The following is a 22,636-nucleotide window of genomic DNA, read 5'->3' as shown; positions in this document are numbered from 1 at the left end:
GGTGGCCAACGATCTCGATAGCGTTGCGTAGATTGAACGGAAGCACTGTCGGGGCGCTCCGGATGAGGTATTCTAGGGAAAGTCGCTCTCCTCTAGCAAGTTGCGTCATGATGTTGGCGAACGAGAAGGTGAGGCGGCCTAAGTCCTCCCGAGATGGTTAGGGTCCCAAGAAGGCACCGAGCTAGCGTTCTAGCCTCCCGTAATCAAAGCCGAGGAGCTGGTCACTCCCAGGGGCGCGGGTGTCCGGTGCATGCAGCCGTAGCTCCTCAAGCGCCTCGGTGATTGCATTGAGGCCAGCTGAGTGGAGAGGTTGGACGGCGATGGGAGCCTGCACCAACTCTCCCCCCATCGTGACGATGAAGTCTAGGTTCTCGAAGCGCACGAGCATGCCCAGGACCCAGCTGATGCCATGACTAGCCATCTGAGGCCTGATGTGGACGTCGAGACGCGCAAAAAGCCCCTACCTGGCATGCCAACTGTCGGTGTTTTGAGTTACCAACTAGTAAATTTTTAGTATTGCGCATCTGGCTCGGATGGTGTGCTTAGAGGACATGAGGTTTATACTGGTTCGGGCAGAAAGTCCCTACGTCTAGTTCGTCACTGCTGCTCATGTTATTAGCACTGAAAGTTTGTAGTAGGGGTTACAAACGAGCGAGAGGGACAAGTCCCAAGTCTCTGATGTGCGTGTGCTCCTAAGGCATGTTAGGGCATGTGTTTTGATGTCTACAACCATGTAGAGTGGTGAACCGCCCTCCTCTCTCGCTCCTAGGGCGTCCTGCTTCCCCTTTTATAGACGAAGGAGAAGTGTAGGTTACATAGAGAGAAAGACAGAGAAGAGCCAAGGAGAGGAAGGCTTCCAGGACCGTCGGGCCTTTCTTCTCCTTTATATGGGTCCCGCCAACACTACAGATGGTGACAGGGATGGCTCCACACCGAGCACCTGTTCGCTGCTGATGCCATGCCCTGGCGTTGTCAGCGGGTTGTGATGTCCCATTCCGTCCAGCGGGCGATGCGGCAAACCAGCGTGTTGGTCAACGGCCGTACAAGGAGTAGGCAGCATAGTGACCACGAGTCTGTCACTGTTGGAGATGTGAGTTCCCTAGAGTGACATGTCGCGGGCATGGGTCATGTTGAGATGTGCCCGCTCCCGGCACGATGCTAGAAGTTTGACCTTGGCTTGTACTTTTTGGCCCGTAGTGGTTGGCGGTGGTACAGGCTTCCGTCAGGAGCCACGCCTGAGGGGTCGGGCGAGACGGAGCCCTCGACCCAGAGGTGGGGCGAGGCAGAGCCCCTGACCCAGAGGTAAGGCAAGGCGGAGCCCGCGCACCTGGGGGTCGGTTGGAGCTGTAGTCACGCACTTGACTGCTCGGATGAATCAATGTTGATGACCATTAGCTCCTCTTCGGGTACCCTAGTATTGGTCCCCAACAAGTATTCTTCAAAGAAAAGGTGTTGCAGCTAGCCTGGAAGAGGACCTTGGAAGCCCTTAATGGAGACGGGGATCCCGATCTTCCGTCAGGTGATGGTAACTATCGTTGTGGCGGAGAATGACACACCGATCCGGCTTCAGATCGAAAGATCGAACCCTGCAATCTTAGCACCACAGCTCCTCTGGTTATCAACCAAGTCACGGACCAGGTTGACCTCACCAAGAAGGCTAATCCCTGCCTGCGCAACGAAGAACACAAGCAAGAACAAGAAAGAACGCAACCAAATTGCAGATGAAAGATTAATCTCATGAGTTGGGGTCTCACAAATCGAAGAACGGCAAAATTGTTTCTTGACAAAATAATCTAAGCAAAACCCAAAACATAATGACGATGGCGGCGTATGATTATAAAGGTCTTAGGGTCGTCGCCTACCCTGGACGCGCCCCCTAATGGGCCCAAACACGATACACGGTCCAATGGACCAAAAGTAGGTGTCGCAGCACCCTGGCAGATTTTGGACGCTGAATTGTTTCGACTATTCCCGTTGATTCTGAAGAGGTTTTAATGTTAAACCACTTGAATTGGCTTCCTTATCAAATTAGCTTTCCATCCATATGTGGATCATCGAAAACGGAGTTCGGATGCGTCCTGGGCGTCCGTTTTATTGCAGACTGGTCCTGACGGCCGAGGCAGACTCGAACTCAGATTGGACTGGGCCTCTGGCTTGGCTTGGACGTCCTTGCTGGCCTCCTAAGGTGGGGGCCAAGGAGGAGGACATCCAAGGGCTTTCTTGGTGGGTTCTCCAAGTCCTTGGGGTGTGCTCCCACTTGGGCCAGGGTCCCAAGGATGAATAACAAGCCCATAAAGACAGTGTAGCTCCCAGCAGAAATAGCGACAAAATATATTGGTGATTTGGAGGCCTTGCCGACGTGATATTAAGATGGGACCAGATCTATTTGAAAGCTTATCAAACAAGCTTTCCATCAAGTGCTCATTGACCTCGATCGCACTCCGGATGGATGAGTTATGGCCTTCCCAATAAGGCACTGTCGGGCTGCCGACGAACCAAAAGTTTAACTTTGATGAACTTCCATTATGAAACACATTTGAACCTACAATCAAATAGTGACATATACATGTGGAACCAAGTGAATTATAACCAAAGCCACTATGCAAATGTAGGAACGAGCGCACCTTATAATCATTGTTCGTATCCGAAGGTGCCATGTCCTCATCAGCCCTGGTCGTCGATGAGTCATGCGAGTGATCTGTGACAAAACCCTACTACGCTCTTCTATGATATTTTTTGTTATGATGCCTGATTTCATCATAGAAAGGGAGGGTTGTAGGACCGTCACCACCAATCTATGACGAAACAGAAATATTCGTCATAAAAAGCGCTCTTCTATGATGATTTCGGATTCGTCATTAACATTTTTATCATAGAAGTGGATATATTCTAGTAGTGTGTTAAGGATGAACTTCGGCATTGGTTTTGGCGAGCAAGGAAACCAACCACTCTTCTTTTTCTTACCTTACCTTTTTCCTAGCTAGACTATGCTTGAACATGCCATATGCCCACAACAAATCACTTATAGCCTGTTTATTTGCCAGGTGAGGGGAGCCTGGCTTGCATCTAGGAACCAAACTTCAGCTGGACAGGCTACAGAAATGCAAATAACCCTTGTTTGGTTGACTGAACCCAGAAAATTAGGCTGAGCAGAGTGCTTGTTTGGTTACTTGCGCTAGAAAGTGCTATGTTTAACTGAAGTAAAAAAAATAAGTACTAGGTGTATGGGACCGTGACGCCTAAGAGGGGGCTGAATTAGACAACTTAAAATTCTACTTGTAACTATGGCATCTAATTCCATCTAGTTAAAACCTATACAAGAAAGTAATCTATCTGAATGTGCAACTACGGTTTTGCTAGGTGTGTTGCTATCTCTACGGCAAAAGAGTTATGCACCCTAGGTTCCAATCCTATCAACTAGCCTATCAACTAAGCTAGGAAAGTAAAGCACACAACCAAGGTAGCAACGTAAATACGGAAGGTAAAGATGAGGTAGAAATGCAAACTCACATCGATGACTCCGGTATTTTTATTGAGGTATCGAGAAGCGTGCAAGCTTCCCCCTAGTCCATGTTGGAGCCCCTCGCAAGGGCCAAGCTCTCAGTCGGTTAACTCCGTGGATAGCCCCGGACCTTCCCCACACGCAAGTGGTTCTCCGATGTGACCTTGGGCAAGCCTCTCCCAGATGCTCCCCACCATCTTCACTATCAAGCTTTCAGCCAAAGTGTCGCGAGCCTTGTTCCCTCCAGTACACAGTGGCAGCCACACCACAAACGCGGTTGGTGTGATCTCGCAAGACTACAAGACCCGTTGAGTATAACAATGGTGCGCGCAAGCACCGAGTGGTAAGAGGTGTGCAAACCTCACTACACACTAGGCCTAAACCTAGAGCAAGCGTATATGAGCGTGGTCTAACTAACCTAAGCACTTTGCAAAGCACCTACGCTAATCACCATGTGATCTATTAAGCCCTGTGCAAACGGAGAACTCTAAAATGGTGTATCAATACTCTAGCATCTTCCTATAGCTTCTCCACCCCTGTGTTTGATCGGTGGAGGCTTATTTATAGCCCCAAAGTTGAGAACTAGTTGTTACCCCTTCATTGGGCTAAAAACGTGAGCTCCAGACTGAGCTCCGGACCCGAACTTTGGGGAGTCCTTACCATGCACCGTGGGTCCTGTTGTCCGCATGTTCAAATTTGACCATTGCCGCGCTCCAAGGACTCTTTTCCATGCTCCAGACTCACCCTCCAGACAATCACGCACCTTGGTCCTGAGGTGTCCAGAAACTGCACCGAGAGGTATTTTGGCTCTGGACCCAGTCCTGAGCCTACCTCCGAACCATGCACCATGGGTCCTGTGTGTTTTGCCTTCCGAATAGCTATTTTGGAAGCTCTAGACCCAACCTCCAGACTGAGTCATGTGCTCCGGACCCAGGCTTTGGACTGCTAAAGTGACAGTCCTAAGTTTGACACACTTTCGTATTTTGGACATAACTTTTAGCTTCGAACTCCGATTTTGATGATCTTGGATTTTTTGGAAAGCTAATGAAGAGCTCTACAACTCTGAACTAGTGCCATATCAATTTGATCTAATCCAAAATCACAAGACAGATCCAATCCATTCACATCTTTGTCTCGGCTTCGGTGACTTCAATTTGTTCGTGTCTTGGTCCGGCTTCTTCATCTTCGCATCTTAGACTCCTAACTTCACTTCTAGGTTGATCACACATCCTCTACTGTCTACCTTTGAGTATTGATCAAAATCTTTATGATCCAATCTTGGTCCAATCCGTGTTGCAACCTATTGGACTACAAAACAAACACTTGCAAACATATTAGTCCAATTTGATCTTGTTGATCATCAAACACCAAAATTCAAACTGGGTCTAGGATCCATTTTCCTTACACTAGGGTAATATTTATTTGATTGGAATTGGTTGTATATCATTTATTTTTATTTCATTAAACCTTAATTTACTTTTAAATATATTAATATCTTAATTTATGCTAAGCATCATTTAATACCATCGTTAATCTGTTAGGGGGCGTTTGGTTGCCTATATATAGGTGAACCAGGCTCTGGAGATGCAACTTCAACGTGTTTGGTTGCCTGCACGGAAGTCTGGATCTGGCTCTCCAAATGCAAAAGGCAGCCCAGAGCCTGGCTCGCTAGATACGGATTTCATTTACGTTTTTGTTGAGCCAGCTCGCATGGTGCAGCGTAGATTTTTTTTTAATGACGTTGTTAACATGTGATTAATGTATAGGTATTAGTGTATTTTAAAGTAGATTAAGATATTAGAAGTAAAGTTGGGACTATTAGAGTGTAGTTACATAAGTCAAATATTATAAGATTACTTGTTTATCTATTTTTATTTTATATGGTACGACTTCATGTGAGCAACCAAACATGATATCTGGTGAGCAGCCAAGCAAACAAGGATAGATTAAAGGCTGGATAACGAGCCGGCTCGGCTCGTTTAGGCTCGGCTCGTTCTGGCTCGTTAAGATAACGAGCTAGCTCGGCTCGGCTCGTTATCCTAACGAGCCAGAAAGCTAGCTCGGCTCGGCTCGTTAAAAGCTCGAGCTGGCTCGTTAAGCTCGCGAGCCAGGTATAAAAAATACACAAAATATAATATTTGCATTTATCTAAAGTTTGAGAATAATAATAATACAAAAGAAATGCATCTAACAACCTTAAATCGAATAAAAAAATTAATATGCGCTAATATATATACAAGTATAATAAAATACTATAGTATTCATGCATCTAACAATCTTAAATGATACTTTTTTTTCCGGAAGTTTGGCTCGTTTAGCTCGCGAGCGGCTCGCGAGCTGGCTCGAGTTAGCTCGTTATAGCTAACGAGCTAAAATCCTGGCTCGGCTCGGCTCGTTATCATAACGAGCCGAGCCGAGCCGAGTCGAGCCAGCCACGAGCCGAGCGAGCTAACGAGCTTCGAGTTTTTCGTCTAGCCGGACCCCACCGTAGCCTGTCCAGCTTGGGCCTGTGGCTCCCATATGCAATGCAGGCTCCCTAGAGAAGGGAACCAAACGCCCCCTTAACACCTGCATCCTGCAAACCTAGCTCTAGAGATACGGACTTCATCCATGGTTGCTGTGAGCTAGGCTCGCAGGCACTGTTGCATCCACAAAGCCAGGCTGAAGCTATCAATCAGACAAGCAAACATGCAACACTTATATCCCTAGAGCCTGTCAGCATGGATACAACCAACCAAACAGACTATTAAAGGCCTTGTTCACTAAGAGCAACTCCATTGTATATGTTTGTTATACAACTTAAACAAGCTCTAAAGTATAAACCTATTAGTCCATACCTAAATATAATAAAACCCATATATGGTATTCTAATTTTTCCTCACATGGATGGTGGATGGAGATAGACCGGATGGTAGTGAATATTATTTGTTTATTCTTAGCACCAGGTGCAAAGAGGTTACTGTATAAGCTAACCACCTGGAGCCGGATTCGGTGACGTTGCTTAGGCAAGTCACGGCGTCCCGCACCACGTGTCCGGCCATCCCTAGGTGGCTCGGTCCTGCGCGTTCCATTCCAGCAAAAGGAGTCCGACATGGTGGCACGGCGCATCGGCTTGGTTGACATGTTGGGGGACAAAACCGCCACGTTCCTTCTGCAATCTGCACTCGCGCGTCCGCTCGTCGTGTTGCCAGCCACCGCCGCTGCGGCAAAGCCAAATGTGGCTCTGCAGTCTGCACTCGCTCGTCGTGCTAATAGCCGCTTCACTTCCTGCGGACGCTTCTTCATCCACCTCGTCACTGCTCGTCGGGGCCGCACGAGGCCCTCCAGCTCCTAGCCATCGGAGTGGCCTACAGCGACGTGCTGACGACGTGGTCCTGCGTCGAGTAGAGCTCCAGCCTCCAGGAGAGCGGCTCGGCTCCTCCCTTCCTCCGCCTGCCACGGCCCCCACCAGAACCAAGATCGCAAAGTAATCTAGGAACCACAAGTTTTGGTTTAAATCAATTTGAAGCCTTGGATTAGAATTGTACGCTGGAGATTGAGGGAAAGTCACGCTGTGACCTACCAGAGCATAGTCACTGAATCTGTCTCCCTAACACCTGGTGCCCAATATATTATTACGCCTCACTTTCCTTGTTCTCATCTTTGCACCTCCTCAGCACACACATTACAGCTGCCCTAAGATCACCATCCTAACATGAGGCCAAGTGGATCAACATATGCTGTGATCCTTCTCAGGCAATCTTGTTACACAGTAACACAAATGCGCTCAATGCATGTTTTCTTCCCACACTTTCGGTGACAATCAATGCAAACACTACAAGGTAATACAGGATGACTCAACTCGAAACGTTCAAAGATTTGTTTGTCACCACTCAGATACAATAGATGAAAATTTGCTTGCATTGAACAAGAATCAGATGTCCACTGTCGTTGAGCAACCAATTGCAGAATACATGTGCATGACACAGATCAAATCAGCAGATTGCTAGTTTGAAAAGACATGAGAAAGGTTTGCCACAATTAAACTAAAGAATGTTTTGAAACCTCACCAACAGTAAAAGCACTCAAGCTCGAGTGCCAACCATGCTTACATTCAGTCATCTCCAATCCAATCTAGGAAACAGCACATGCCGTGATTATTGGTAGCAGGCTCCGGGTTGGATCGAATCTGAACCCAACCAGAGTTGCTGCTGCTGTTGCCCAGCAGTCTCCTTTTACTGCTCAACCACCTCCCCTGCCGGAGTGGCAACTGAAGAAGCCCCCGCCTGCACCACAGTTCGGGTGAAACTTGGAGGCAGCTCGTACAGCGGGTGGCTACCCTCTGATTCACCAAGGTAGGCTTGCCCCAGACAGTAGCCCAGTGCACGGGCAACAGGTACCGCCACTGCGTTACCAACTTGAATGTACCTATTGCCATCACACAAAGCACATGTTCAGGGTAAGGATTTCAAGAGATGTAACTGTAACCGACCGATCTATGGCTTCTGCACACATTTTTCAAGAGAATTGATTGGGTACAAGCAAACTGAAAAGAGGAACTTACTTCTCCTTGATCGGACCAAACAATCGGTAGTAATCAGGGAAGCCCTGCAATCTTGCATTCTCACGGATAGTCAGGACTCTTGCCTGCGTCGGATGCAATATAATCTGTGGACAACATGTTCAGTCAGAATCATGAGGATCACAAAAGTTGTAAGCAGAGATTCAGAACAAAGGGGATTTTGTAATCAAGCTTACCTGGTTGTGAGGCTCTGCTCTGGTCACAACTGTAGGAACTGTCTCATCCCACCACAGGCGCCCAAATGGCCTACAACATCACATGCAAGGACAATTAACCAATTTCCTTCTTATTTAGAAAAGAAAGCATGACAATTTACCACTTACTTTGCTGATTTGCCCTTGATGAATGACATCGCATAGTCAGGAACCTAGACAACAAAGATTTATGCAAAAGGTCATCTTGTCTTAACCACAATTTTACTATACTTGCAGTGTCTCATCACTCAAGTTTGATCTTTGAATATCTAACATAAACACGATGTGCTTTTTGTGGAAACAATTATATCGAGGACAGCACAAAATTACACATACCAATGGTTTCCCAGACGACAAGTACACACGCTTGATTTCTGGATCCCACTCAACAACATTATTTGCTCCAACTTTGACACCCTTTAGGTCACGGAAGTTGGCTCCCTGTGATAAGAAAGAGCAATGATTGTTTGAGAAGGAGAAATGACAAGGAAGGGACACGCTATCAAGCCACAAACCTTCTTGACAGGAATCTGCTGCACCCGCTCGTAATCATCATTGTTTAGCCGTAAGGGCTGATGATCCAAGAGTTTACCTTCATCTGGACCAGCCTCCCCACCGAAAGACCAGTCCAACATGTCTAGAAGAATAAAATACAGTTAACTTGATGCAATAGTAGCTAAGCATGATCAGAAAAGGTGGTTCTTCTGAAGCTAAATGCTACCATATAGCACACTAGGTCAACCAGTAGAGTTCACTGGGCCTTTTACCTTTACGACCAAGTCGAATGTAGCGCTGGAACTCTGTCTTGGGGGAACGACCATACTCCATTACATCATTAGGCTGATGGTTCTCTACCTGCATAGAAGAGTAAGATTGCATGTACATTGAGAAATGTATGAACTTTACAAAAGACACTTGCCTCTGGTAGATCTGAAATTGCATCACCAAGAAGCAAAGCTTTCTTCAGGGATGGTTTTTGTGTCTCATCATATGCTACAATACATTGCTGCAAACAAATTCAGTTGATCAGCAAATCTTATAGGTCCCAATAGATTTCAAAACTGTGATTGCACTTACCAAAAAGGCATTAGGGGCTCCTCCACGTACTACAACATCATATGTAGGCAGAGGATACTTCGGGAGCACCTACATAGTCAAATAAACCTGATTACCCAGCGGTCAACAGCGCAATATAAAAGTAGCAAGCATACAGAGTGGCAAGAAATAGAACAGACCATGGAAGAAAGTGCACCCCAGAGAAACACACGCATCCGAAACTGTGGTAGGCCATAACAGCCTGCCACCATCATTCCAAGGCGTGCTTGATAGTTCATCGCAACTAGGCAGCTCAAAGCATATCTTCCCAGGTAGCCATCAGCAAACTTGAGTATGTCCACGACATTTTCCATGAGAACATACTTGGGCTTCAAGTATGCCACAATATCCATGAAAGTCACCATTTGCTTGTTTTTTTCATCTTTAAGTGGCTCATTGCGGTTTCTGAACCGATTAAATCCACTAATCCCTTGACATGGTGGGCCTCCACAAATGACATCAACATCACCCTTTTAAAAGAATTGAGGAGGTTATGTGGAGCTAAACAAACAGGGATGAAAATCAAATTCAAACAAATACTCACAGGCAGTGGCAGAATTTTTCTCCTGTGCCCTTCTTGTACAAATTCTCTAATTTTCAGTGGACAGTCACTGGTTTATGAAACAAGGATTAGTGTTCAAATAGATGTACCAGGCAACAAACATATGATATACCAAATACTTACCTCAGGTTATCAATGGGCTCCCATGTGTCCTCTTCAGGACCATATCCCTGCCAATGGACCTGCAAAAATCTAGTCTTACAACAAAATCTACAGAAATATCCATTGTTTGAAAGGCTTCATTTTTTCCATATTCTGATAGTAATTGAACTTACTTTCTCAGAAATTCTCAAAATCAAAATTGTATGCATTAAAGTACAAATGAATAGATAGCTCTTAAATACCTTAAAATAGAGGCCATTATCCCTGCCACTGCCACCATAGCATATCCCGATAAGCTTCTCTACAACAAATTCATCCTTGTCAAGAGGGCTGCTTCCATCCTCTTCATTTTCCAAGCCAGCTAAATCTGAACTCATGTCTTGATGGACATATTTGTCACACAGGACTGACCATTCCTTAAGCAGAGCAAGAAAATCATCGGCTTTTTCATTCCGCACCTACATTCAAAGACCCAAAGATACTTTGAATTATCTTTGATAATGGAGTGCTAGCTCAACCCCTCCCCTCTGAATAGATGCAAGGTCTTCAAGGAGGAACTTGCTACTAGAGATGCATAGCCCTTATACATGGCTTGAGGTATAAGTTACAAGTCATGTGCAAGGGTTATACATCTCTAATACTCTGGTTATACTAAGAGCAAAGCTTAGGGTCAAACTTTCATTAGAAGATTGGCTAAGTAGTTTCAGATAACATTTTAGGTTCTTTATTAGGCCCAGGGCCCATGTAACAGATTCTTTCAAGGAAGTTGCAACACCAATCCTTGATATTGTAAGCTTGTCTCACCAAGCCCCTCAGCATGCAAATTACTTTATGAGATCTCTTAACTGATGGGCACCAAACTAGTGCAATTAGGCTTATACATACCACATTGGCATCTATATTTATCGAGTTGCTTGAACTAGTTCAACCCAAAAGTTTAAATTGATGGGGATTACTCAGGCCTCAAACATGGAAATAGGAATCCGATACAATTATTATATTTAATTGCAGCCCATCAGAATTTGAACTCAAGAACTCCGTCATAATATCATATTGAGTTGTACACAACAGCCAATTCAAACTAAAAGTTTAAGGTGATGGAAAAGGTGGGCAATTCAATTTATATTTCGACAATAATTGCATCCACTCTTCTCCATCTTGTAATAGGCACGGATCTGCCACGAGTAGGTCACTGCAGTGATTCACTATCTCCTATGCTGCTAGGCCTTAACAAATGCGACAATAACAGTCAGGGTCAAGGTGGGCAATTCAGTTTATATTTCAACAATAATCTCATTCCTAAAAGACACTTTGTATGAGTACAGAAGAGACAGAATCCAAGGTGTAGTTTACTACCCATACCTCAGTCTGTGGATGATTGGACTTTAAACTTTGGCATGCAAAACTGTTAAGGTCAACAGCCCATCGCTGTAATGATAGCCAAAAAAAATGAGTGATGAGACTGAAACATATTCTATCGAATCCTACAAAATAAAATACCATCCAACAGATGACAAAGTAGAAAATTACAGTTTCAAGATTCAAGCCAGAACATGCAGCACCCAAGCAAAGGCCAGTGGACATGCCCCCACAGCCAGAATACAGATCAAGAAGGGTTGCTGTCTTCCCTGGCCTACCAGATGACGTCTCCAAATCCGCATCATCAGAAGAAATACCAGAAGTAGTTTCGCTAACAGATTGCCCATTTTCTAGTTGAGAAAAATAAGTGTTAGGGATTTGTAAGAAAAAACATAAACAAATTGATAAGTTTGTAATCATAGACTGTCTAGAATCCAGATCAATGTTAATTATTGAGCTACATGCACCAACCAGACACACTTAGGGTGTGATTGGTTTCTAGCCTGGCTTGTACCGGAGACGACCCAGGCTACTGCTCGCTAGGCTTAACAGATAAAGCAGGTTTGTTTGATTGCCGTTTCCATCCAGCAAGGCCACATAGAGAAGCATTTTGGTTTCCCTGCCAGCACCACTCTCATCCAGCATCATGTGCGCTGCACGCCAGCACCGCAACAGCCAGGCCCAGCTAAAACAAGGATTTTTCACGCATTCATGGCTGATACATTAATGCTGGGAGCGCAGGGAATGGAAGGTACTGTGTGAGAATGGTGTCGGCTAGGGTGGGAATTGAGTGTTGGTAGTGTTAGGACATCGTTAGGAGATATGGTGCTTAGATGGGCTAATGGGATTTGCTAAGACAATGGGCCAAGTGGGCTATGTAGACATAACTATTCATTTCTCATATTTTCTTTCATATATGTAGCTAATCTCCTGATACATAACTAGTGTGTTGCTCATAAACATTTAGTCATGCTTAATCAACGATTAGATGCTAAACAGTAACCGCCTAACACCCACCATTTTTTATAACCACGAAGTTTTGGCAGTGCACCAACTTGTGGCATACTCACAATATACATTCAAAGATTCAAGAGCTACTGCATAACTAGGGGTATCAAATTCTACCAATGAAAAAGATAACCAAAACAACACAATTGCAAGAATGTAAGGCAATTTCCTCCTAAACTACTACTGCACTTACCTGATGGTATATTAGCAAATGTAGAATATTCGATGGAGTAAGACATATCATAGTATAGGTCGCAATGCTCTATTAGTTGGGCTTTGGCTTTTGGATCCATCTAAGGCAACAAAAACAAGCACATTTTTGTTAATCAGAAATTTAAATTCATAAACTATTGTTGGACATAGAAAGGAAACTTACATTTGGATTAACATAGACTATCTTGATCTTCGAGATTATGCAATCAAGCGCATTATCATTCTTTTCCTTGGAAAGAAAAACACGTCTAGGATCATGCTTGTGCCCATCAACATTTATCGACACTAAGGAATTGATAACCTGCAAAGATAGGGTTCAATTCTTTGCTAGTTTTTGACATACAGAAAAAAAAAACCAATGCTTAATACACACCGTGTCCTCTGCTCGAAAGAACCAACGACAAGTAAAATAGTGACATTGGTCAATCCCCTCAAAAAATTCAGTAATGCGACCAATGTAGTCAGCCTCGTTTTCTCCAGCCTGTGATAGGCAAAAATGAATCAGAAATTTAAATTCGTAAACTATTGTTGGACATATAAAGGAGCGACATCATAGCAAAATCATCCAGTTATACTTTAGCAACCATTATTTTGAGCATTTTTGTTAATGCATAATCAATGTTCATGTCCAATTATATTAGAAAGAACTTTCATCAAAGCTAGAATCGATAAGATAAACTATATTCTATTTTATAATATCAGATATCACAATGTATTGTAAGCAAGCACTGACACATGCAAACTAAATTCAGAATTAAGCAAAAGTTTTAGATACTGAAAACACCATTCAGGACATTTAGTTTGCAATATAAGTATAGAACAGTTAGCAGCTTTAAAAGGGTAGAACAGTGCATGTTCAATAGAATCAAAAGGATCCAGCTTTTAACAGCAGCCTATGCACAAGGCCTAGCAACAGAACCAAATAAGACAAGCAGAGCAACAACAGAATCAAACAAGACACCAAGCAGAGGATTGTGTACAGACATTCAAAGCACCCCTTTATGTATGAATAGCATAAACCACTTGCTAGGCACACGTCACTAGGAATAGATTTTAAAAAGCAATTCATCCTTCCATCAGTGACATGAGCCCAGAAAAAGACAATAACAAGAACATCATAAATATAAGATGGACATAAGTAATCACTAATGTATGCAAATTAAGAAAGGCTTAACAAATGTTTAGCATCATTTCAAAGAAGAATAAGCAATTTTTATAGCATTCCACATACTGTTACATAAGAACAATCACCAGAAATAAGTGGATAAGACTGCAGTTCAATGCAACTAAAAGCATCAAGTAATTACCACAACCTAAACAAACGTGTAATAGTTATCACACAATTTCATGGTAGCATTTCCTTGTTGCTTTGCAAACAAATATCACATACTATGTAAACTGCACAAGCAACTAAAAATGACATACCCAATACTCAAAGCTCCCACAAAAAATTGGGTTAAAGGTGTTGAACTGCAAGCTAATCTACATTTTTCTAGATCCAGCAAAGTGTTTTGTACATTTAGTGAAAGGCCAGCACTGCTGGCTATACACAGATTGCATCACTGGGAACTGACAACAAATAATCACACAATCGCTTGATTCCTTAACAAAAACATGAGCGCGGCATATATGAGAGCAGCAGCAGCTGCAGCATGGCACGTAGAGAAGGCAATAAAAGCGGTGAACAATGACCTTGACGTAGACGTCATCGCCGAGGCTATAGACGATGTTGTCCACCTTGGCGCTTCGGTAGTGACACCTGGCCTTGACGTCCTCTTCCTCATCCGGCCTGCAAGCGCGACGAATCAACGAAAAAGATGGGGACACAACAGGAAGCATGGATCTGGGATTGAATCAAAAGCGAACCAGTGTAGGGAGGGATTTGTACCTCTTGGCGGCCGTGCTGCGCTCGTAGCGCTTGGGCCAGCTGCTGCGCGCCTCGGCCGCGGGGACGGGTTCGCCGACGAACTCTGGCTCGTGGTCGCCGACGGCGGCGGCGGTCCTTCTCCCCACCCTCTTCTTCCCAGGCGACCCTGCAGCAGCCGCCGCAGCTGCTTCATCCTGCATGGCCTGCTCCTCTGCCTCGGCCTCTGCCTCCTCCTCGCCTATAGCCAACTCCTCCTCGTCGGGCTCGTCCGCACAGACGTCGTCCTCCACGGGATCCTCCCTCTCGGCCTCCCCCTTCTTCTTCTTCCTCCCCGCCTTGGGAGATTTGCTCTGCTTCGGCTTCTTCTCAGAAGAAGCCGCCGCCTTGCGACGGCGCTTGGCGGAGGACGCCGCCGCGACCACCTCCTCCTCCTGCAGGTTCTGGTGGATCTCCTCGGTCTTGGCAGCGCGCTTCCGTGCGGAGACGCGCGTGGGCGCGGCAGACGACGGGGAGCTCGGCGCCATGGCGACGGGGAAGTTGGGGAGAGGGGTTTGGGGGGAGAACGAGAGCTGAGAATGGCCTCTGGGGTTTTAGAAATCGAATCGAATCGAAGATTGGTATATAGAAATCTGAAATCTGAAAATTGGGAGGGAGGGGACGGCGGCGGGAATCGAAATTTGAAAAGACGAGGGGAAGCGGCGGGGCTGCGAGCGGTGAATACTGGACGGAGCGGATCAGCGGGGCCTGTTTTCGTTGGAAGGACGCGCGGGCGCCGGACAGACAGCCGGTTCGAATTTTCGTTTACCGCCGGCGGGCACGTCAGTCTGGCCTTTAGCCCATGCTTAAAGCCCTTTGCTCATCTAAAACGGTTTTATCGGTGAAGCTAAAGTCGATGAAGCTAGAAAAACTGGCTTTTTTTGACTTTTAGTTCATTTTAACCCTGGTTTACAAAACGGCTTCACGCTACGGTGCCTCGATTTGCGCAAAATAAATGAAGCCGAAGCCGGCATAAGTCGTGCCAAAGAGGCCCTAAATTCAGATAGTAATTTTAGAAATGTCACCTTATGTTTCACATCAGGATATTAGCAGCATGTTCGTTTGGCTGTGGCTTGTCGTAAACGATCGTAAATTTTCAGCCTAAACAGTATTTTTCTCTCACACAAACCAGCCAGCAGTACTTGTTCACGAACCAGCTAACCGAACAGGCTGTAGACTATCTTCAATAAGGAACCTATATGGACACCTAAACCTAAAATTGATAGCAAGATACATAAAATCAGCATCCAACAGAGTACATATACGGGAGATCTATTTTGGGTTGCCTGAGAGGCACAACCCAAATATGGACATCCTCCCTCCTGAAAACTCATTTGCAGAAAGAATTCTCTTTTAGGTCTTGTTGTTGGAGAAGATATCGAATATGTATTGAACCTTTTGCCTGTAACGCTATCAAAGGACGAATAGGTCATGTATTTTGGGTGTTGTTATTAGAGATAGCATCATATGTAAATGTTTGAATAGCAATAATAAAATAAATTATAGAAGTCCTCGGTAATCCAAGCTAGTCATAAAAAAGGCGAATTTATTAGGCCTAATTAATTCATCATTAGCACATGTTTATTTTAGCACCACGTTGTCAAATCATGGGCTAATTAGACTTTAAAAAATTGTCTTGTAAAAATCTATGTAATTAGTTATTTTTTAGTCTATGTTTAATACTACATGTATATGTTAAACATCCAATATGATTGAGAGTAAATTTTAGTAGGACAAACTAAATAAGTCCTAATTTAGGATACTTTTGCGACTGCCAATCAGTCCACAGCTGTCACCTTAATTGCCGGTCTCTATTTGCAATGTCCTACAGCCTGATCGACTGGGCTTATTGCCTCGTAAACTATCGTAAATTTTCAGTCGAAACAATATTTTTCTCTCCCACCAAATCAGCCAGCAATATTTCTTCATGATTCAGCAACGAACAAGTCTAGCCAAACGAACAGGCCCCTAGCTTTGAGGACCAAAAAAAATTATTTAGTATATATATTTGGTTGGCTATATAAACTCTAATTTATTTTAGTGTGATTTTTTTGCCAACGTTAGATTTTCCACGCCATACAGCCTGTTCGGTAGCCTGTATCTGACTTATAAGCTTTGACGTATCAGCCAGCAGTACCTTCAACCATGGTTGATAAGTTAATCCAGCTGAAACGAACAGGCTGATAATCGATGGCGTCTCTACAACTACAGTGCGTGGCTAGAACCAAACGACATGTCTATCTATTGGACGGATGCGCGGGCGCTAGGCAGGTAGGATGTTAAAATTTTTGTTTACCACCGGCGGCGTGCAGTCTGGCCTTTTAACCTTGGGACTAGACAGCGTGTTCGTGCGTTACTACAAAATAACTAACAATTTATAATAAAAACACATAGATCGCACGATAAGATAACAATACTGTAAAAATTAAATATCAACGTTAAAGTAACAGTTAATCAAAAAAGCAAAGTTTGTGAAATTAACAGTCACGAAGAGCGCGGCGTCACAGGCTTACAAACTCTACTTTATAGACATTTCCGTGATACGCCTAAGATAATGTTTTATATCGGCAGGAAGAAATCTCCGATATCCATTTCTTTCATATGCCAATAAATCCACGAATAAGTTCCGCCGCATCGTCATACCATCCTATACACAGGCTCGAGTATATATGTCAATATTAGTGCATGTCCATGAGTAATACTGCGTCTCTTGAAAAATCTTCCACAAAAACTAAAAACAAAGTGTTATACTCACCGTATAAATATGTGTGGTTTTTGGTCTATTCCACGTAGACATATACTGTAGAATAAGATATCCACTTAAGTATCTATGGCAAAATTCACGATCAGCGATATATAGAAATAGTTAAATCGTAGGTATTATTATTGCAAGCCATAGTGACTCTGCATTAGTTACCCATCTATGTCCTCTGCAATGTTTTCTTCCCGTCTGAATTTCCATTTGAAGACATCGTCATTCCATCCAGGAATATGTACATTCACTATGGCCGTGTAGTTGAAGCTAAATCCAAGAGTGTACTTGGCATATATCAACGCTGGTGTATCTTTACACCACTCTTCAACAGGTCTAGGGTTAATCATGATAAGCATCTTTTCCCGCTGATCGAAAACATAAAGCATATATTTTCGAACGTGCAACCATGGCACAAGGAACTACAAACATGATAGCGATTAGAATAATATATAGGAAACAAGTAATAAAAGTAGGAGCAACGTATCTGCACTATGCTAAGTTATATTCCATATCCTCACATACACCAATCGCAGCAGCCATTTCTTTCGTATTGTATTTTTATACAGAATTCTAGCATTTTTGTTAAAGCACATATTTTTCTAAAAGAGAAGAATATTGAGAGTCAGAATTAGTATAACTTGGCCTGCTGACCACAACGGTCACCGCAATCTCCTACTATCTTCGCTAATTTCTTTCTTCTTTTTTCTAGTGTTCTGCAAAAAGAAAATGCAAGCGGTGAGGTAACTTGACCATATTTGTATACATACTGTAGGAGAGGCCGAGGAATAGTCAGTCTCCGCCGTGTAATCATTTCAACTCGGATTAAAGTAGTTCTCTTTGTGATAGTTTCATAGTGTCGAGCTCTACGTAGCACTGCTAACGTTCTTCATATCTCTTAATAATTATAAATTTATTGATTAAAATATTAATTTGATGAAAAATTGTCCGTTATCCAATTGAGTTTCTAATTAATCATATCAGCACATATTATAGGTGATAAAGATCATGAAGTGTGTTTTATATTTTCTATGTTTTTAGTCTTGTAGATTTCATGAAAAAACTAATGACCCCGATGCAACAAAGGGAAATACAAAGGAGCTATCCTCCTGAATGCGCGGAACCAACGCCACTATGATCGTGCCATCCCACGACCACTGGTATGGTGTTGTTTAGCACTATTGTTCATTATTATCGCTAACTTGCTTCGTTGGTTTTATTCAAGTAATTTATGTTTGTAATTATGCATGTGCTAATTCGGTTGATCCCACATTGGCACATGAGAAAAGTAGGGGAAGTCGACAAAACTCATGGTTTTGAGAACATACACGTGTGATAGTTATGAATGGTTACAAAACGAAATACGAACAAAACACTCAAAGTGTCATTTTTATAACAACAATATAACACATGTTCAATTTTCATTATGCCATCACACAAGTGTATATACAAACATCTCCGTGTAGAGTCTGATAAACCATTTAAAAATACCTAGGAACAACAACAAATATGGCATTAGTGAGATATTATTTGTACAATATAAATTGAATGAAAAAAAATGCATTGTATGCGTTAGTAATGTTCTGTTACCTCGCCTACGGCGTTAGAACCTCCTTAAATACAATATTCTTCGTGAAAGTTCCATCCGCTATTGAGGTCTTCTTATCCTTATCTTTTTTATTTGACGCATTCTTATTTCTTTTCTCTCGGCATTCTTTTTAGCATTTTTCTTCTCCATCTTTTTGGCCTCCTTCTTTTGTGCCTCCGCATCAGGCAAGAGGGCAAGGATCTTAATATTGGTTCTTGACGTGGCTCTAGACATCGCAACATACAACTGACCGTGGGAGAACACCGGTGTGGGTAGGTACACACCCACGTTTGAGATAGTTCGGCTATGTGACTTGTTGACCATCATGGCAAAGCTCAGCCGGATAGGAAACTGCTTCCTCTTAAACTATAACAGGAACATCCCATCATCAGACGGGCATAGCGGTATTCGATGAAGGAATACCCGCTTCCCAGCATGTTGCCCCACCATGATTTTCGCATCAATTGTATTTCTTCAGAACCCCCGCACCACTAGCCTTGTACCGTTGCATAGTCCATTGGCAGGGTCAATATTCCTAAGCAATATGACAGGACACCCGAGCTTGAACTTCAAGGCATGTGGAGGCAGCCCGTTGGGGGTCAAACTGTTAAGGAACTCAGATGGATAGTAGTTATGTGGATCATCTACCATGGAGTCAAAACTGTGATACACCGTCTCGCCGCCCTAGAACATATCAATCATTTTCATATTGATCATGTCCACCCAATCGTTATGTGTAGATAAAATCGCTCTGGTGGTGATGTAGTCTTTGTCTGCCATGTTTGCATTTAGATCTGGAAAGATGATGTCGATCAATGTATGAAGATCTTTCTCAGCATCGCCAGGAGTACGGGGCACATATCTCGTCTAGAATACATACATTACCATCTCTGCTAACCTCTTCCATTCCACCACCAATGCGCAATAGATAATCTACAAACCACGGGTCACTCTGAGCCCTCATGTTGCGGACGAGCTTTAGGTGGCGCACGGATTCCCAAAGATACAACCTTTGTAGAGAAACACCGACTATTTGAGCTCTGGATCCTTTCCGCACAATAGGGAGGACCTGTCTAAAATCCCCACCAAACGGTAGGTTTAACCAGCCCATTATATCCCATAGGTTGTTTGTCTAGTGCTTCCACATTTTGCCTCTTTGTCATAGATGCCTTGTCCCAAATTATGAGAGTTGCTTGCTACAACAACTTGGCAGTACCACTCTGTTTCATGAAGCTACAACAACCGCCCTCCTGAAGAGTGAGGGGTATCTTGAAACGCGAGTGGGCCATCCTCCCGCCTGGCATTATGGCTGTTGTGACTCCAGATGTAGCTGTAGCCACGGCAAGCTTGTCCTGGCTACGTAGTTTTGCGAGAAGTGCCCTATACAAAAATGTATTTCCTGTCCTGCCAGGTCCATCCACAAAGAATAGCCCACCTTGTTTGTTGTAGTCAGCGGCCATTATCTCATCATAGGTAGACATTTGCTCGGCGTTGAGTGAGTCGCACAATAGCACATCTTTGGGATTCTACTCGATGCTAGCTTCCTCAAATATCTCACGAGGAATATGGCTGGCATCGTCATATGAGTGATCAATATCTGGAAGAGGAAATGACCTTATGTCATCCCCCATAGACTGCAGCATGTTTCTAATGTCTATCAAAACCATTTGTTGCACTAGATTCGAGGATGGATGATTGCGGCTGTTGTCCTCTAACATTGCATCATAGTGTTTTTCCACAACCCCATCACATCATGCGGCTCGTAGAATACCAATATTGTTGTAAATAGCCTTCGCAGAGAGGAAGGCATCTAGAAGAAAGTAGCTTCCGTTAGACATTAATCTAGTGTATTGTCTTCTTCGATTAGACCCCTCCTTTCTGTAGTTTCACAAAATGAAGGCAGTAGCACGCCATCAACCGCCCTAAGGTGTTCGTATGAGGTAGCGCCAGCAACATTGTTTAAGAGAACACGAAGAAAGTAGCATTCTCCCTCAGCAGGATGGGCCAAGATGACTCTGCCAACTTGGAAAACGGAGTTTTTCCTTTTCTGCCATAATTTACCATCAAACTGCCAGGTAAAATGCTCCGGGAAGTCCCGATACAAGATTCTGCGAGCTTCCTCATGCATCCTGTTTGCCTCGAAGTATGCTATCAGCATGGACTCTTCTACACCTGGCCTATTAACGATCCGTTCGACCTTGTCCTGTTTATGAAATGCCACCATGTGCATGTCGAGTAGATGAAGCTGCAGCTGCTGTACTAGTGGATGGTTCTTGCTCAAGTCAAAGCCATATATCCTCCACAGTGCTTCTAGAGGCATCACCCACCGGGCATCTCTATACTACTTGATCTCATCAACGTTGCCTTTCTTGTCTGCTTTGTCGGTCTCCCTCATCACCACCAACGCCCTGTCATGTCCCTTGTATATGTACTTGAACAGATACTATACTGATTTGATGCTCCCACAGGCCTCAACATTTATATGGTAGTTGAAGGTACATAGTAGCCAAGGGTTGTAAGGAACAACCCATTGATTGTCTAGGTAATGGCCTCAAATTTTTTGTGTATGGTCGTCATTACGTCGCCGATAGATGGGGTATGAATCCTTTTCCTGTGACGTGGCCTCACAGAATGGGCGCGGGTAATGGTTTTTGCATGACCCGCCGCCCACCATGAGTGGATAGTATGGATTAAGCATCCCATAAGGAGCATGCATCATATGCTTTGTGACCATCTTGTATAGCTCAGGGTACTTTTTCTTGTTTGGTAGCTCTGCAGTGATGATCATGTCATATTGCTCTAGACATGTGAGTTTGTACTTCCGTTCCATTATTAGCAAGAAGTGTGCATGCGACAAGCCCCTCTTCTAGAACTCCACTACATATACGTAGGCCTTCACCTTTCCAAGTATGTCTTTCTCCATGAACATTTTTCTCATCACCTCTAACTTTGCTCTGAAGACTCGTGTGACGAGATCTGGGCGGTCCTATGGTGTCTGGCCTGAATAAAGTTCATTCTTGATCTCATCCTAGTTAGGGTTGCACAGCATTGTGAGGAAGATATCAGGTTTACTGTACTTTCACACCAGAGCCATTGCATCCATGTACCGGCGCCTCATATCACAGGGTCCTCCAATGAATGACGAAGATAGGACAGTACGCCTTCCAACATTCTCAGCAGATCCTTCACCTGAATGATGTTGTCCACTAGGCCTTGGTATAGGTCAGCCCTCAAAGTATCTTGATTGTTCCTCATGTAGTCTAAACGCGAGCTATCAATCTTGATGTAGGTGTCGACGGTGAATTGCTAGAAAAGACACCGGCCATAGAGTATTGGATTAAATATCCCTGGCCGCATCTAGAACTTGTAGCAGTAGTAGTCGCACACGGAGACACATGTATTCGCAACAGGTTCTATAGGGAGACATTGTTCGAATTAGTATCATGAGTTAATAGAAAAGAGTTTATATTGCATTATTGAAAAGAGTTCAAGTTACCTCCATCATCATTGTCATCATTCTCAGCACGCTTTTTGCAGATTGCTCGAGCTCGATCAACTTGAGCCATAGTCACACCCACTTTTGGAATGCAGTTGTGCCACCCGAGCTCACCCAATGGAAAGAACACCGGGTATGACAGTGGGTCATAGCATGCATTATATGAGCGGATGCCATGTATAGACCAATCCTTCCCTTGCAGGAGAACACTATGCTCGAATTGGCCATGATGCTCACTCCCCTCAACCCAAACGGCGACCACCTCTGATGTTAATGGCATGTTATATGTTCTCTGGTCAAG

At 43.9% G+C, this 22,636-nt stretch overlaps 2 pseudogenes; both read right to left on the bottom strand.

Moving 5' to 3' along the window:
- Positions 1 to 7,349: 7,349 nt before the first annotated feature.
- LOC136539251 (DNA (cytosine-5)-methyltransferase 3-like) lies at positions 7,350 to 15,084 on the bottom strand (annotated as a pseudogene).
- A 1,933-nt stretch (positions 15,085 to 17,017) lies between these two features.
- LOC136536816 (uncharacterized) lies at positions 17,018 to 21,069 on the bottom strand (annotated as a pseudogene).
- Between the last annotated feature and the right edge of the window lie 1,567 nt (positions 21,070 to 22,636).

The sequence above is a fragment of the Miscanthus floridulus genome, chromosome 2, assembly GCF_019320115.1.
Source record: "Miscanthus floridulus cultivar M001 chromosome 2, ASM1932011v1, whole genome shotgun sequence".
Classification (NCBI taxonomy): domain Eukaryota; kingdom Viridiplantae; phylum Streptophyta; class Magnoliopsida; order Poales; family Poaceae; genus Miscanthus; species Miscanthus floridulus.
The sequence above is the reverse complement of the archived record's forward strand: the minus strand, read 5'-3'. Positions and strand labels throughout refer to the sequence as shown.